Here is a 15,831-nt window from a genome sequence, read left to right on the forward strand (position 1 = left end):
CTGATGTTTGTACTTTTTTCCCCTCTTATTTATTAATTGAATAATTATTAAGGATTACGCTACTCGGCAGTAAGGAATGATGGTGGATTCAGCAGCAGTCGCAAGTGGCGTAACGCCAAGTCTCTCCGCCATTTAAGAACTCAATTATTAGCAATATCATAAGGGACTTTGTGGCATGCAGTACTTGCGGCATGTATGCTTCTAAGGAATTACATATGTGGTTTGTTAAAGAGAGTGGAGAGCGTATGTGCGCAAAATGCAGGCAGTTGGAGGAAATAAGTACATTAGATATATCGATATCCGACTTTGTTGCTCCAGGAACGGAGAATGAATGTAGGAAGACAAGTAGTATGATAGGAGAGAATGAGAAAATAATGGTTGATAGTGTGGAAGGTGTGAGTGACTGTGGAAGTTTAGGAGATGGTTTTGTTTGGGAGAGTGAATTTAGATTAAGAGTGACTGACCTGCAGAGGGAGATAGATGAGTTGAAAGAGGAGGTGGAATGTCTAGTGAATGAGAGCAGAAGTATGAAAGATAAGATTAGGAGAATGGAAGAGATGAATGCAAGGCGAATCAGAGTAGGAGAGAGAGAGAATTTAAGGAGTATGAGTGAGAGGTATGGGGGTGCTAGAAGAGGAGAGATTGGAAACAGTAGAAGAGAGGGAATGAGAGAGAGGTATGGGAATGCTAGCAGATGAGAGGATGGAAACAGTAGGAGAGATGGAATGAGAAAGAGATATGGAAGTGCTAGAAGAGGAGAGAATGGAAATGGTAGGAGAGATGGAATGAGAGAGAGGTATGGGAATGCTAGAAGACGAGCGGATGGAAACAGTAGTAGGAGAGACAGAATGAGAGAGGGATATGGAAGTGCTAGAAGTGGAGAAAATGGAAACGGTAGGAGAGAGATGTATGGGAGTGCTAGAAGAGGAGAGAATGGAAACAGTAGAAGAGAGAGGTATGGGAATGAAAGAAGAGGAGAGGATGGAAACAATAGGAGCGATGGAATGGTAAGAGGTATAATGTATGGTGACTCAATGATCCGTGGTGTTCAGAATAGGATGCGTGAGGAGTGTTTGCCAGGAGGAACAATAGAAAGGGTGGCTATGGCAATTAAGAGAAGTGAAAGGGTGGATGAGATGATTGTGATGGTAGGAACGAATGACTTGAGTGGTAATGTAAGTCGGGCAGCGAGAGATATGAGATTTTTGCTTGAGACTGTACGGAAGAAGACAGAGAGAGGAAAAATAGTGTGCGTGTTGCCTAGGTATGATAATGATGAGCTGAGCAGAAGAGCGGTGATATTGAATGGCATAATAGCGAGAATGTGTGACAAGAGAGGACTGGTATATGTGGATGCTTGGAGTGCGTTTGAGGAAAGAGAGGAGTTGTTTGCGAGAGACCGTTTACATTTGAATGAGGAAGGACGTAGGCATCTGGAGAGATTGCTGTTCTGAACGAGTCAGTGTGTCCCAGGGAGGATGATAGCAGGGGTGGCCTCTTGTGGGAATGGATACTTGGGAGAAGGAAGACAATGTCAGGTAAGACTCAGCCCAGTGGAGTCTAGAAGGGATAATGCTGGGTATAGAAACAATGGCATTTATATGCTGTATACTAATGCCAGGAGTATCCGGAATAAGGGAGAGGAATTGGTGGCGCAGATAGCATCAGCCTGGGCAAAAATTATTGCGATCACTGAGACGTGGTTGACAGGAGGGGATATAAAAACAGGATTAGAAGTCGCTGGGTATAGCATTTTTCGCCAGGATAGGAGGGGAAAGCGTGGTGGTGGGGTGCTGCTTATGATAAGTGATGACCTATGTCCTCTAAGAGTGGAGAATTTGGAAGGTAGTGAGACAAATGATTTTGAGAGCGTATGGTGTGAGGTAGAGGTAGGCAAGACAGGATATTTAGTGGGGTGTTGCTACAGACCCAGGAGCACAGAGGATGGGGACCAGGAGATGTTTAGACAGCTAAGTTTGGCAAGTGCAAGAAGAATGATTGTTATGGGAGATTTTAACTTCAGTAGTACAAATTGGAGAGAGGAAGATGCATGTAACAATAGGGGAATGGAATTTCTAGAATTCTTGAGGGACAAATGTCTTAGGCAACATGTAACAGAGGGAACAAGAGGTTCAAAAATTTTGGATTTGGTTATAGCATCAGAAGAGTTGATGATAACTGAGTTGACGTCTTTCCCACCAGTTGGAGAGAGTGACCATATGGTTTTGACTTGGAAAATGAATAGACATGCAGAAGTATCAAAGGCAGGTGATTATAATAGTCTTAGACGTCAACTTCGGGAAGTTTCATAGAGGGAGGAATTGGAAGGCCGGGATATCACCAGTGCGTGGGAAATTGTGAAAGAATATTTGTTATCAGCAATGGTAAGTTGTATACCACGAGTGAAGAAGAGGGCGCAATTTGGAGTAAAGTGGATGACAAACAATATTAAACAGGAACTGCATGCGAAAAAGAGGCTATGGAAGAGATATAAGGAGACAGGTGAAGAGATGCATGAGGAATATAAGACACAGGCCAGAAGAGTGACTCGTGTGGTAAGGAAAGCGAAACTGGAATATGAGAGGAGATTGGCCCTAAGATCCAAAGAAAATTCTAGGGAAATTTTTTAGCTATGTAGCCAGTAGGAGGAGAAATGACTGTGGAAGAATGATATTGTGGGATAAAAATGGGAATAGAGTGACTGATGCAGAGGAACATAGTGGAATTGTTCAATGAACACTTTATTGGAGTATTTCATCCTAGAGGAGTCAGTTTTAATGCTAGAGGGATAGGACTGGTATGAGGTCTGGAGGTACAGGAGGAGAGTGTGTTTCAGATACTGAGTACTCTGGATGTCAGTAAAGCTGTGGGACTGGATGGTATTTCGCCACGAGTTTTGAGAGAATGTGCTAGGGAATTGACAATACCTTTAACGTGGCTTTTCAATGAAAGTCTGGCTTTGGCAAAGGTGCCCAGGGAATGGAAGGAAGGTAAGATAGTGCCATTGCATAAGGGTGGTAACAGACTGGAAGTGTCTAATTATAGGCCAGTCTGTGTGTCATCAGTAGTTGTTAAGATCTTGGAGAAAGTAGTGAGGGACCGTGTACAGCATTGGGCAGATGAGGGTAATGTTATCTGTGAGAATCAACATGGATTTGTGAAAGAACGCTCTTGTTTTAGCAATATGCTAGCCTTTTATAATAAAGTTACAAGAGCATTAGATGAGGGAAAGGCATATACTGCAATTTTCTTAGACTTGGCGAAGGCATTTGACAGGGTGCCACATGATAAGCTGATATTTAAGTTGCAGCACATGGGTCTGGATGTCAGATTGGTCAACTGGATTCAGGATTGGCTGTCTGATAGGTATCAGAGAGTTGTGTATGGTGGAGCAGTTTCCAGGAGGCAGAGGGTTACAAGTGGGGTCCCACAGGGCTCAGTACTAGGACCTATATTGTTTAACCTTTATATCAATGACATAGCCAGTGGATTGCAGGGGGATATTCAGTTGTTTGCAGATGATGCGAAGCTTGGAAGGATTATTAGTAATAGTGCAGATGTGGTAGCCCTGCAAGAGGATTTAAATAAGCTAGATAGATGGGCAAATGAATGGGGGTGTCAGTTTAATGCAGCAAAATGTAAGGTCTTGAGGTTTGGGAAACATCGATGGGATGCTGCATACTCTATGGGAGGAGTTATACTGGAGGAAGTAGGGGAGACAAGAGATCTGGGGTTGATGATTGATAGAAACCTGAAGTTTAGGGGACATATTGCAAAGGTGGTGAAGGTAACACAGAGGATTGCTGCTATTATGAGAAGGACACTGACCTGCAGAGATAAGAGGGTTATCATTCCGTTGTATAAGTCTCTGATCAGACCACACTTGGACTATTGTTCTCAGATTTGGTCCCCAGGATTTGAAGGGGATAAATTAACTGTGGAAAGGATATAAAGACGGATGACAAAGATGGTTTCAGGACTGTACAAGGATAGTTATGAGGATCGGCTGAGAGAATGTGTACTGCAGAGTTTGGTGGATAGAAGAAGGAGAGGTGATATGATTGAGACTTTTAAACTGTTGAGAGGTGGTTACAGGGTTGACACTGGGGAGTTCTTTCGCTTGGGTGATCAGCGGGAAGGAGTGATGACAAGAGGCCATCCCTGGAAGTTACGAAAGGAAACTGTGAGCAAGAGGGTAAGGAGTGGTTTCTTTGTGTGGAGGGTGGTTGAGCCGTGGAATGCATTGCCTGATGGAGTGGTGGGAGCGAGAACGGTCAGTGGGTTTAAGGAGTGGTATGATAAACTTTGTGTTTCTCAGGGGGGGACCTCCCCTCGATGAGTCTTGACAGACTTTATGTCTTAGAAAGGACCTCCCTCGATGAGTCTTTTGATTCCTTGGAGGCCTGAATAATAATAATAATAATAATGATGATGATGATATTTCACCTTCAAGATAACTGAAAGTATTTATCTGTTCTATTATTTTATTATTAATAATCATTTTGCTTCTAATCGAAGTTTGTACACAAAATGTCATTGTTTTAGTTTTATCTATGGAAATGTTCATTTCAAAACTGTTCTACTATAATGTTGAAATTATATATTGCTCTTTATAAATTGCCTTCCTTATCTGATATTATTATCTGATCATCTGCAAATAATATTGTATTTATTTTGTTATGATGGGAAATTTCTATACCTTGATTGTTTAAGGTGTTCCACTGTATTAATATTTATTTCATTAATGTAAATATTGAATAGTGTCGGAGACAGAGGGCATCCCTGTCTTATTCCTTAGTTTATAGATGGCTTTTCAGACAACTTTTCATTTATTTTTATTTCATTATCTTTATATATATTCAATATTGCATGTAGTAAAATATTAGGTATATTTATTCTTTGTAATATATCAAACAGTATATATCTTTTTACTTTCTCAAATGCTTTTTCGTAATCTATAAACAAAAGATGAGTTTCCAAATTAAATTCTCTTCTTTTTTCTATAAGTAGTTTTAAACAGAAAGCTGCATGCATTGTAGAGTGTCCTTTTCTAAATTCATTTTGACATTCTAATAATATTTTTTCACTGTATATTTTTAATTTTTCATTAAGCATTCTGCTATATATTTTGTAGCATGTATTCAATAAACTAATACCTCTGTAGTTAGCAGATTTTGTTTTATCCCCTTTTTTAAATATAGGTATTACTATGTGCTTGTATTGGTATTTGTATGTATTTTATTTAAAAATTTTAGTAATTTTTGATGAAATTTTTTTTCCAGCAAATTTATAGTTCGGAGTTTATCCCATCTTCTCTTGCTGATTTGCCAATTTTTATTTTATTTAGGTTGTCCTTTAATTCTTTAATTGTTATCATATCATTTAAGGTATTTTGTAAGTTTCTGGTGTAATTATTTTTGATGCTAGTATTATCCGTCCAAAGATCTGTAAAGTAATCCAAGAATTCTTTTATATCTGCATTCATGTGTTTAAGTATTTTGTATGCAGTGGCTTATTTTGTACATGTCAATTTCTAGATATGATACAAATTTTTCCCAGCTTTCTCTGTCTCTTTCTGGTTTGTCTTTTTTTATATTCAATTTCATCTTGTTTTTTGCTACTTAACCATCTTTTAAAAGCCAGCTTTTTATTTTCAATTATTGTTTTTATTTTATTGTCCCATATATGTAATTTTTTGTTTTTATGATTTTTTTGTGTTCCTAGACTTTCAATATGCTGCTGATGCAATTATTTCTTTTATATTATTCCATTCTTTCTCAATGTCTTCATTTTCTTGTATTTATTCTTAAGTAGTTATTAATCCTCTGTTGGTATAAATTTCTTATACTTGAATCATTTAGTAGTCTTACTTTGTAATTAGATTTTGTTTCTCTAGTTTATTTTTTTTTGTAGCCAGTTTGGTGGAAATTTTAGTTTTGCCTGTACTAAATAGTGATCTGTATCAATTTCTAGCCCTCTTCTAACTTTAACATCTAGGAAGAGGTTTCTGCTTTTTCATTTGTTATAAAGTAGTCTATTATTGATTTTTGTCCTCTTGCACACCATGTATATTTTTATGTTTGTGAAATGTATTCATTATTTTTAAATTATTATATAATCAATGAGTCTCTTTCCATTTATGTTTGAGTACTTCATAATATAATTAACCTTTTTAGGACTGTAGAATAAATAAACCAAAATAAAAACACAAAAGCAAGCATCTATAGCAAATGCAACAAGTCTTTGAAGTCATGCAAGATAAGGGAAGGCTTTTCCTCTATTTATGAATCTTGCAACAGGAATTTTTCTTCTTTGGCGAGCTGAATGCCGAATATCTGAAAAACACACTGAATATTTCAGTTTGGGTGGTTGCCAGCAGTGTGAGGGCCTCTGTGAGAAAAGGGTATATGTGGAACTACAAGGGGAGGAGGGGGATTATGAAGAGTTTAGGAGACAGCTTGAGGTGTAGCATGGAATGAGGAGTTAGCTGGAAAAAAAAAAAATCAATGCAGCTTGGGAAATTTTTAAAAACTATCTAGTAGAAGAAATGTCTAAATGCATTCCAAGGTTCAAAAGGTTAAATGAGGTAGGGTGAAATGGATGAAGAAAGAGAATTAAGCATGTTAAAAAAAAAAAAAGGGCATTATGGCGGCAACATAAGAGAAGTGGTAATAACCAATTCCATGAGGATTACAAAGACCAGGCAAGGCAGGTGTGACTTGAGGGTAGCAAAAGTGATGTATGAGCAGCAAAAAAAAAAAAAAAAAAAAAAAAAAAAAAAAAAAAAAAAGGTGGGATGACATCGATTAGAGAAAATGGTATAAAGACTGTTTATAAAGCTGTTTTAGCAAACAGCTCAACTCCATCCAAGCAGCTTTATTGAAGCGGGCCTCCCGTAATGGACCAAATTAACTTCGAGGAATCAGCATAGCACCCTTCTGCTTCCAGAAACCAACAACAAGTGAATATAAAGGACATCTGTCGGCTTCACTTTGGGGAATCATAACTACAAAATTGATTTTTTTTTTGTTGTTGCCAAAGTTTTCTATATTCTGTGGCTTAGAGTAATCCCTGATATTTAAAACATCGAGGGAGGTCCCCAAAATTCAAGTTTGTGTACATATGTACCATTCTAGGAAATTATTATTATTATTCAGGCCTCCATGGAGTCAAAAGACTGATCATGGGAGGCCCTTCCTAAGAAACACAAAGTCTATCAAGACTCATCAAGGGAAGGTTCCCTCGCCCCCGAGAAACACGAAGTCTTATCATACCACTCCTTAAACTCATTTACCGTTCTCGCTCTCACCACTCCATCAGACAATGCATTCCATCCATTCAACCACCCTCACCCTCTTGCAAACAGTTTCATTTCGTAACTTCCAGGGATGGCCTCTTGTCATCACTCCTTCCCACTGTTCAACCAAGCGTAAGAATTCCCCAGTGTCAACCCTGTAACCACCTTTCAACAATGATAATCACCTCTCTAAATGATAATTATAATGGAAATGTCCTATTTAACAGAACTGAAACTAAAAAAAATTTTAAAAGTAAGTGCCATTTGAACCATGTAAAATCGAAACATACTGTGCAAAAATAGAATTGTGTAAAAATTGTGTAAAAAAAAAAAAAGTTGTGTAAAAAGAATTAGCTGTATTTGGTTTGATCCTTTATCGAAGTGTAAGCAAAGTTTGAGCCTGAAATATTTTCAGGACTGGGGCAACTCGTGGTAAAGGTGATATGATTTCGCATCGCTTGCCTTAGTATCTCATAATGCAAAGCACATCTCCTTGCAGACATGTATAATGCTATGCATTATGGGAAGGGTCACTGCCCAGACCAGTTTTGACCATTATTGAAGTCTCTTCAGTAGGAGCCAGACCCTGAGGTGATACTAAGGTTGTAATAATGCATTAGTCTTATTTTCCTATAAGAGTTGCCAAAAGGTGTCACACCTTATTATTAAATTACTCTGGATTAGAGAAAAGTTGGAACTTTTTTTCACTTTGTTATACTATAAATTAAAGATACCAAGAAATTACATACTTGGTTTAATCCTTTATCCAAGTTTAAGCAAATAAAGTCCTGAAGTATTTTCAGGAATGGGGCAACTCGTGGTAAAGATATGACTTTACATCACTTGCCTTAGTATCCCATAATGCAAAGCACATCTCCTTGCAGAGATGTATGATGTTGAAACTGGTCTGGGCAGTGACCCTTCCCATAATGCATAGCATTATACATGTCTGCAAGGAGATGTGCTTTGCATTATGAGATACTAAAGGCAAGTGATGTGAAGTCATACTACCTTTACCATGAGTTGCCCCAGTCCTGAAAATACTTCAGACTGCAAACTTTGTTTGCTTACACTTGGATAAAGTATTAACCTAGTATATAATTTCGACTCTTGTCGCGATGGGAAGAATCTTTATCTGGTCGATTTCAATCGAAGGTGAGTTAGCAAATCTCATAAGGAGGTAGCAGGGTTTTTTCTCATGGAAACTCGGGTTTTTCATTCCGCATACATACAAATCGGCCCTTCAGAACACACGCAATTTACAGAAAAAAATTACTAGTTGTGGTGGTGTTGGGCGGTAGATGGCGTTGATGGAGATGATTCGTAGTAGAGGTTAGGTGTAGAGACAGTTGTAGATGTCCTCCCACGATGAGTCTTCGGACTCCTTGGAGGTATCAGGAATAATAATAATAATTTCTCAAATTCCTGCCATGTACTCTCAAGGGGTGTACAGGATATGATAGTACTACATGAAAAATTTACATCATTACTAACTTCCTATCTACAATTTTCCTCCAAATCAGTCTGTTACTTGTCAAGACTCCAATATTATCAGATCTTATATTTCTGTCATCTAAGGCAGCACTTCCCAAACTGTGGGCCACGGCCCCCTTGAGGGCCATAGGTTTTGTTGAGGGGCTGTGAAATAATGAAAACAAATTTTAAATGTTTTAAGACTAAGAAGATTTTTTTTATCTTAAAAGAAACATATTTAATTTTTATTATTTCTTTTTTTTTTTTTTGTTACTTTTTATATTTTAATGGAAAAAAAAAAAAACACATTGGTGTTGGTTCACAAATTTTGCTTCTTGCATATTTTGGAGATTAATGAATATTAGTAAATATATGCTTATTCATATAAGTTTCATTTCAAAGCAGAAATCTAAGAATTGCAGTTTCAAATATTTCATCTGATATTGTTATAGCAATATTGAAACACATCCATCACATTAAATTATTAAACTCCTTTTAAGTTTTTAATTCTTTCTTTATTACTAATCATTTTACGTTTCATGTGCTTGTACTGCAAATGTATAATAACAATATCTCAATCTATATAAAAATGAGATAATGTGCCATGTCAAATGTGTATGTAAGATGTTAGAAATGTAATATTTGCATTTGATTTTTGCAATATTCACTGTGTATGTTTTGTATTGAATATAAATATAAAAAATATAATAATATATGTCTATATTACGATTTTTTTTAGGGGGGGGGGCGTGAAATATTTAAATTTTTCCAAAGGAGGCCCTGATATCCAGAAGTTTGGGAAGCACTGATCTAAGGCACTTTGTATCGTATCAATTAACCTATATCTTGGTCTTCCTCTGGGTCGTTTTCCTGTCAACCTGGCAGAGAACACTTGTTTTGCTAATCTTTTCTTGCCTATTCTGTTTAAGTGACCATACCACCTGAGATTAGCCCTGCTAACACATTTCTGGATGCTGACAATGTCCAGTTCTTTCCTAATATCCTTGCTTTTAATATGATGTTGCCATTGATGCCATCTGTTCATGCCTCTAATCTTTCTCAGGATTCTCATATGTGGTCTCTAGTCTTTGGTCAAGTGTTTTACTTCTGACCTAGCTCTCGGATCCATAAGTTAAAACTGGTTTGAACACCGTCTTGTATACTGCTAATTTAGTGTTCTGACTAAATTCTCTCTTATTCCATATGAATTTACTCAATTGACTTTCTACCATACCAGCTTTGTTGATTCTGTTGTGTATTTCCATATTTAATTTACCATCTTCACTAAAAATCATGCCTAAGTAGGTGAAATGTTCCACAGATTCTCTGTTCACAACGCAGTTGACATTTTCAACAATTCTGCCCATTTTCATTGTCTTTGCCTTTTTATTACTGACCTTCATACCATATCTATTACAACAGTTATTCAATTTAGTCAGGGAATCTTGAAGACTTATAGGGTATTTATTAGGAGTATTAATATCATCCGCATAAAGTGAAGAGATAACATTAACATCCCCAATTTTGATATCATGTTTAATACCACTTTCCTTCATAATGTGATCCATATAGATAATGAATAATGGAGGGGATAATGTACATCCTTGTCTTGCACCAGATTTAACATTAAACCATCTTCCTGTACTTCCTTCAATTCTAACTGCTGACTTACAACTCAAATAGACTAAATATTGCTTGATATAATGACACCATATAACCGTAGTGTATTAAATAGCTTCTCTCTTGGCATCTTGTCATGCCTTTTCCAGATCAACAAAACTTAAATAGAGATCTTTGTTATATTCCCATGATTTCTCAACTATTTGTCATAAAGTGAAGATCTGATCTTAACAGCATCTATTTGGCCTGAATTCAGCTTGTTCTTCATCAAGCTTTTCTTCCACAATTCTTCTCAAGTATACTTGCATATATCTTACCAAGAACACTCGTAGGGAAATACCTCTGTAATTCTCACATTCAGTTTTATTTCCCTTTTTATATAAGAGTACTATGAGAGCTCTACTACAATCATCAGGAATTTGTCCCTCTATCCACCCCTTCTGAACTATGCAGTGCAGCCACTGTAAGACTTTTATACCTCCATACTTAAGCATTTCTGGTCAAATATCATCTACTCCTGCTGCCTTTCCACATTTCAAGCCTTTGATGGCTTTTTCTACTTCAAGTATGGATATATATTCCTGACTATATGCCTGTTGAGTGATTTTTTTTTTTTTTTTTTTTTTTTTTTTTTTTTTAATCACTGTGCGCTCACTGCTTGTTTCATGTAGCAATTTTTCAAAGATATTCATGATTACTCCATACTTCAAGGATATATTTTTCTCTCGTTTTCATGTCACCTTTATCATCTTTAACAGCACTCTTTCCTACATTTCTGAGCTTCTTCAACAACCTCCAGAATATTTTGCCACCTTCTTGATATTTATTTTCTATGTTCTTGCCGAAGTCCTCCCATGACTTTTGTTTAGCTTTCTTACATTTGTCTCTGTATTCTCAAAGAGCAGAAGCCAACTTATTTGCCAGGAACTTTTGATATTCTTTCTTCTTTTCCTTCACTGCCTCTTTAACTTCTTGTGTCCACCATGGAGTTCTGATTTTTCTATCCTTGCAGACAACCTCATCACATGCCTTTCTGGCTGAATCAATCAGGGTTTTCTTCAAGGCTTGCAACTGAATCTCCAAGGTTTGGTTCTTGTTCTCAAACTCTTTCATTTTTTCTTCAATAATCTTTGTGTATTTTAGTCTACAGTTCACATCTGAGAGCTGCTCAACTTTTATTTGCTTTAAAACTTTCTTACATGTTATTCTTTTCAATATGAAATTCAATTTTATCCCACTCAAGACTAAATAGTGATCACTTCCAATTTCAAATCTTCTGTATACTCTGGTGTCCTGCACCAGGGAGAAAACATCACTATCAACAATAACATAGTCAATGAGACTTTTCTTATTCCTTCCCACTTCTCCCCTTGTGAATTTGTGCACATTTTTTATGTTGGAGCATGGTGTTAGTAATAACCAGTCCATTTCCTGAGCAGATATCCAATAAGCATATGCCATTATTATTAGATTTGCTCTTTTCTCCAAAAATTTTCCTAAAATATTTATGTATGTCTGACAATCATTTCCTATTTTATTTAGATCCCCAACAAGGACCAACTTTTCCTTTTTCATTGTGTCAGTTGCTTTCTCTAAAGCCTCAAAAAATTCCTCCACTTCTACCTTATTAGAACCTTCTGTGGGACTATAAGCACAAACAAGTCTCATTGTCCAGTTCCCCATTCTGATATTAGATCAGATCACTCTACTTGAGACTGCCTGCGATTCAAGAAGATTAACCTCGAATTTAGTGTTGAATACTATGGCTACTCGTGTGGACAGACTTGTGTTCGTCGAACATGTTGTTTATTATTTTAACGGTATAATAGAACACAGAAACTAAGTAAATAATTAATTTATTGACTTGATGCTGATATTTCGCTGGTATTATAACCAGCATCTTCAGAGCACAAAAACACTGTTTGTCACAATGCGCGAGACTAAAACAACATGGTGTACTTAACCAAAATTGTAGCAGCAACACAAAGACTAGAGTCCTGATTTGGGCACCTCTATCTGAAAAAAAAAAAAAAAAAAAAAAAAAAAAAAAAAAAAAAATGCTATCATATATTACTAGAGTCCTAGAAAAGTGCTAGTTTTTTTTTTAATATGACTGTCTCCCAGATCTTCGGCAAGTTAATACAGCCATATTTGTTGAGATTTGGAGTGTGTTTTACACACTCCAAATCTATTATTATACTGTTAAAATAATAAACAACTATGGCTACTCCTTTTCCTTGATTGTCATTGCCTGAATATAACATTGTGTATTTATTGCTCAGAAAGACCTTGCCAGTTTTTGTCATTTTCGTTTCAGTCACCCTTATTATGTCGCTCTGGTACTTACTAATTCCTCAGCTAGCTCCATTTCTTTGCCATTCAGGCTTCTTATGTTGATAGTACCAATCTTTAACTCTGATGATGTTGAGTTGGGGTGCGTTTTCAGATTTGTTCCAGTAGCTGACTTTTCGCTGTTCACCCTGGTTCCCTGGCAAAAACAACGGGGACCTTGTTTAACCAGGTGACACCCCAGCCAGCATGAAATGTTGTTATGTTGTACCATCATTTTGTATTTTGGTTTAAGCCAATAAGAATACAATTTGGTCGGCTAAATCCCAGATTGCTAGCCCATCCTTATTCATTCAGTATCCAGGTAGATACTCAACAGGGTGCACCACGAGAAGGTGAGGATTGGACATTAGGTCAGAAGCCCTGGTCAGTTCTCTGCATTCCTTTAAAGGCTATGTGGAGGTCTCCTCTCAGTTATACAGCTTTGATCCTTAAGCACCTCTATATAATATATATAATTTCTTGGTATCTTTAATTTGAAATAGAGGTGTATCAGATGTTGGTTGGGTCAGAATGTGAATAAGGCTGAGGAAATGGATGACATATCACCACGTATTCTTAAGGAACGTGCGCCACAGTTGGCTATGCCCTTGACCTGGTTATTTAAGTCTTGTAGTGGGTAGGGTTCCTAAGGAGTGGAAAGGCAAAATAGTACCACTTCACAAGCATGGTTCTAAGACTGAAGTTTTCAATTATAGGCCAGTCTGTATAACTGCAGTTGTGGTCAAGGTGTTGGAGAGATTGGTAAGGAATAGAATACAGAATTGGGTTGATGGACATGGCATTCTTTATGATGTCAGCATGGATATGCAAAGGTAGGTCCTGGTTTAGTAATTTACTTGCATTTTATGATAAGGTGATAAGTGTGTTAGATAATGTAAAATCATATACAACTATATTCTTAGACTTTGCAGAAGTGTTTGATAGGTTGCCACATCAGTTGGTGCATAAGCTGCAGAGGATGGGAATAGATAGCATATTGGTTAGATGGATCAGAGATTGCCTCTGAACAATACCAGGTTGTGTATGATGGAGAAGTGTCTGAAAAAAAAAAAAAAAAAAAAGGGGGGGGGGGGAACCAGTGTCATGCCCCAGGGTTCTGTTCTTGGACCCCTGCTGTCTAACTTGTTTGTAAATGATATCATGTGGACTGACTGGGGATCTTCAGTTATTTGCTGATGATGCAAAGTTAGGAAGAATTATAAGTAGCATTGCTGATGTTAATTCCCTTCAGAAAGATTTGAATAGACTTTTTACTTGGACAAAATAGTGAAGTTATAGTTTTAATATCAATAAGTGCAAGGTGTTGCATTTTGGAGTGCAGAAATAAGGCTGTGTATTATATTGGTGCTGTACTGTAGGAAGTGGATGAGATTAGAGATTTGGGAGTGATGGTCGACACACTGAAGTTTAGAGGGCATATTGCTAATGTTGCAAAGGCCACACATTGTAGTGCTGCTATGATAAGAAATACTTTAACATGTAAGGATAAGGAAGTGGTTGTGAGACCACACTTGTACTATTGTGCTCAAATCTGCTCACCTGGTTTTTCATTATGATGTAGACATTGGAGAGGATCCAGAGGCAAGTGACAAAGACAATGTGGATTACAGAGTTTGATGGATAGGAGGAAGAGATGTGATATGATAGACATTTAGGTTGGAGGATTTTATCAGATTAATCTAGAGGGGATTATAAAATGAGTAGAAGGTGAGAGAGGAAGAACCAGAGGTCATTCCTGGAAGTTATGTAAAAAAACTGGTTAAGAGGAGTGTGAGGAGTAGTTTTACATGGAGAATTGTCAGTGAATGGAACATATTACAAGGATGTGTTAATGCATGGAGTGTTAAGGATTTTAAGATTCTGTATGATAAATATGTTGTCAGTTGAATGAACCTCCCACAATGAGTCTGTTGACTCCATGGCAGGTGTAATAATAATACCAGAGCCAAACCAAACATTCTGTGCATCCCTAACGAATATCATGCATTCATTCCCTTGGCTTACAGAAATGCTCCAATGAACATTTTCTATTCACTATCCCCATATCGCACCACAGATCTTAAAGCAATTTAATATTATTGCCAGCCTGGTTGACCAAGTGGTTAACATATCTGCTCTCTAGCCAAAAGAATGCAGGTTTGAATCCCACCGTGGGCACGGATGTTTGCTATTGTCTGTGAAAATACTAGTGGTGGCAGCAGTAGATGGCACTGATGTAGATGAAGATAGTTGCAGTTGTTGGAGGCAGTTGTAGAGTAGGTACCCTCCCTCGAGTCTTTGAACTCCCTGGAGGTGTTATATAATATTTCCATAATAAATTTAGTTTTATCCTTTATCCAAGTATAAGCAAAGAAAGTTTGCACCTGAAGAATCTTCAGGACTGAGGCAACTCATGGTAAACTTCAGGTGCAAACTTTGTTTGCTTACACTTGGATAAAGGATTAAACTAAATTTATTATAACCTAACCAAGTGTAAAAAAAACTTCCAACATCTTTCTCTAAATCCAGAGTAATTTAATAAGGTGAGACACCTTTTGACAACTCTTATCGACGACACCTCAGTAAAGGTCGAAACCAGTCTGGGTAGTGGCCCTTCCTTTTAATGCATAGCATTATACATGTCTACAAGGAGATGTGCTTTGCATTATGGGAGATACTCAGACAAGGAGTGATGAGAGCTTGGTCTACCTTTACCACGAATTGCCTCAGTCTTGAATTTGCCCTTCAGGGGCAAACTTTGTTTGCTTACACTTGGATAAAGGATTAAACTAAATTTATTATAGTCTAACCAAGTGGGGAAAAAACTTCCAAAATAATATTTCCCTTTAGCTCTCCTACTGAGTAGCCACAGTTCATCTGCTATTCCTGCCCATGTCTGATTTTTGTAGTGTGTAAAACACACTCCACTCCAAATCTCAACAAATATGGCTGTATTAACTTGCCGAAGATCTGGGAGACAGTCATATTAAGAAAAAACTAGCACAATTCTTTAACAGATTTTGTTTTGATTCTGATGTGATAAATCATCTATACATACTATATGTATATATAGTATATAGATGAAATTACATAATAAATTGCAGAATTTA

The 15,831-nt window shown here is 37.1% G+C and overlaps 1 protein-coding gene across 1 annotated transcript in view; it reads right to left on the bottom strand.

Moving 5' to 3' along the window:
• LOC150102063 (uncharacterized) overlaps positions 1-15,831 on the bottom strand; it is a 93,445-nt gene that overhangs the window by 77,278 nt on the left and 336 nt on the right. The window lies entirely within an intron of this gene.

This window comes from Typopeltis vanoorti, chromosome 11, assembly GCF_054136105.1.
Source record: "Typopeltis vanoorti isolate ZY-2024b chromosome 11, IOZ_Tvanoo_1.0, whole genome shotgun sequence".
Lineage (NCBI taxonomy): Eukaryota > Metazoa > Arthropoda > Arachnida > Uropygi > Thelyphonidae > Typopeltis > Typopeltis vanoorti.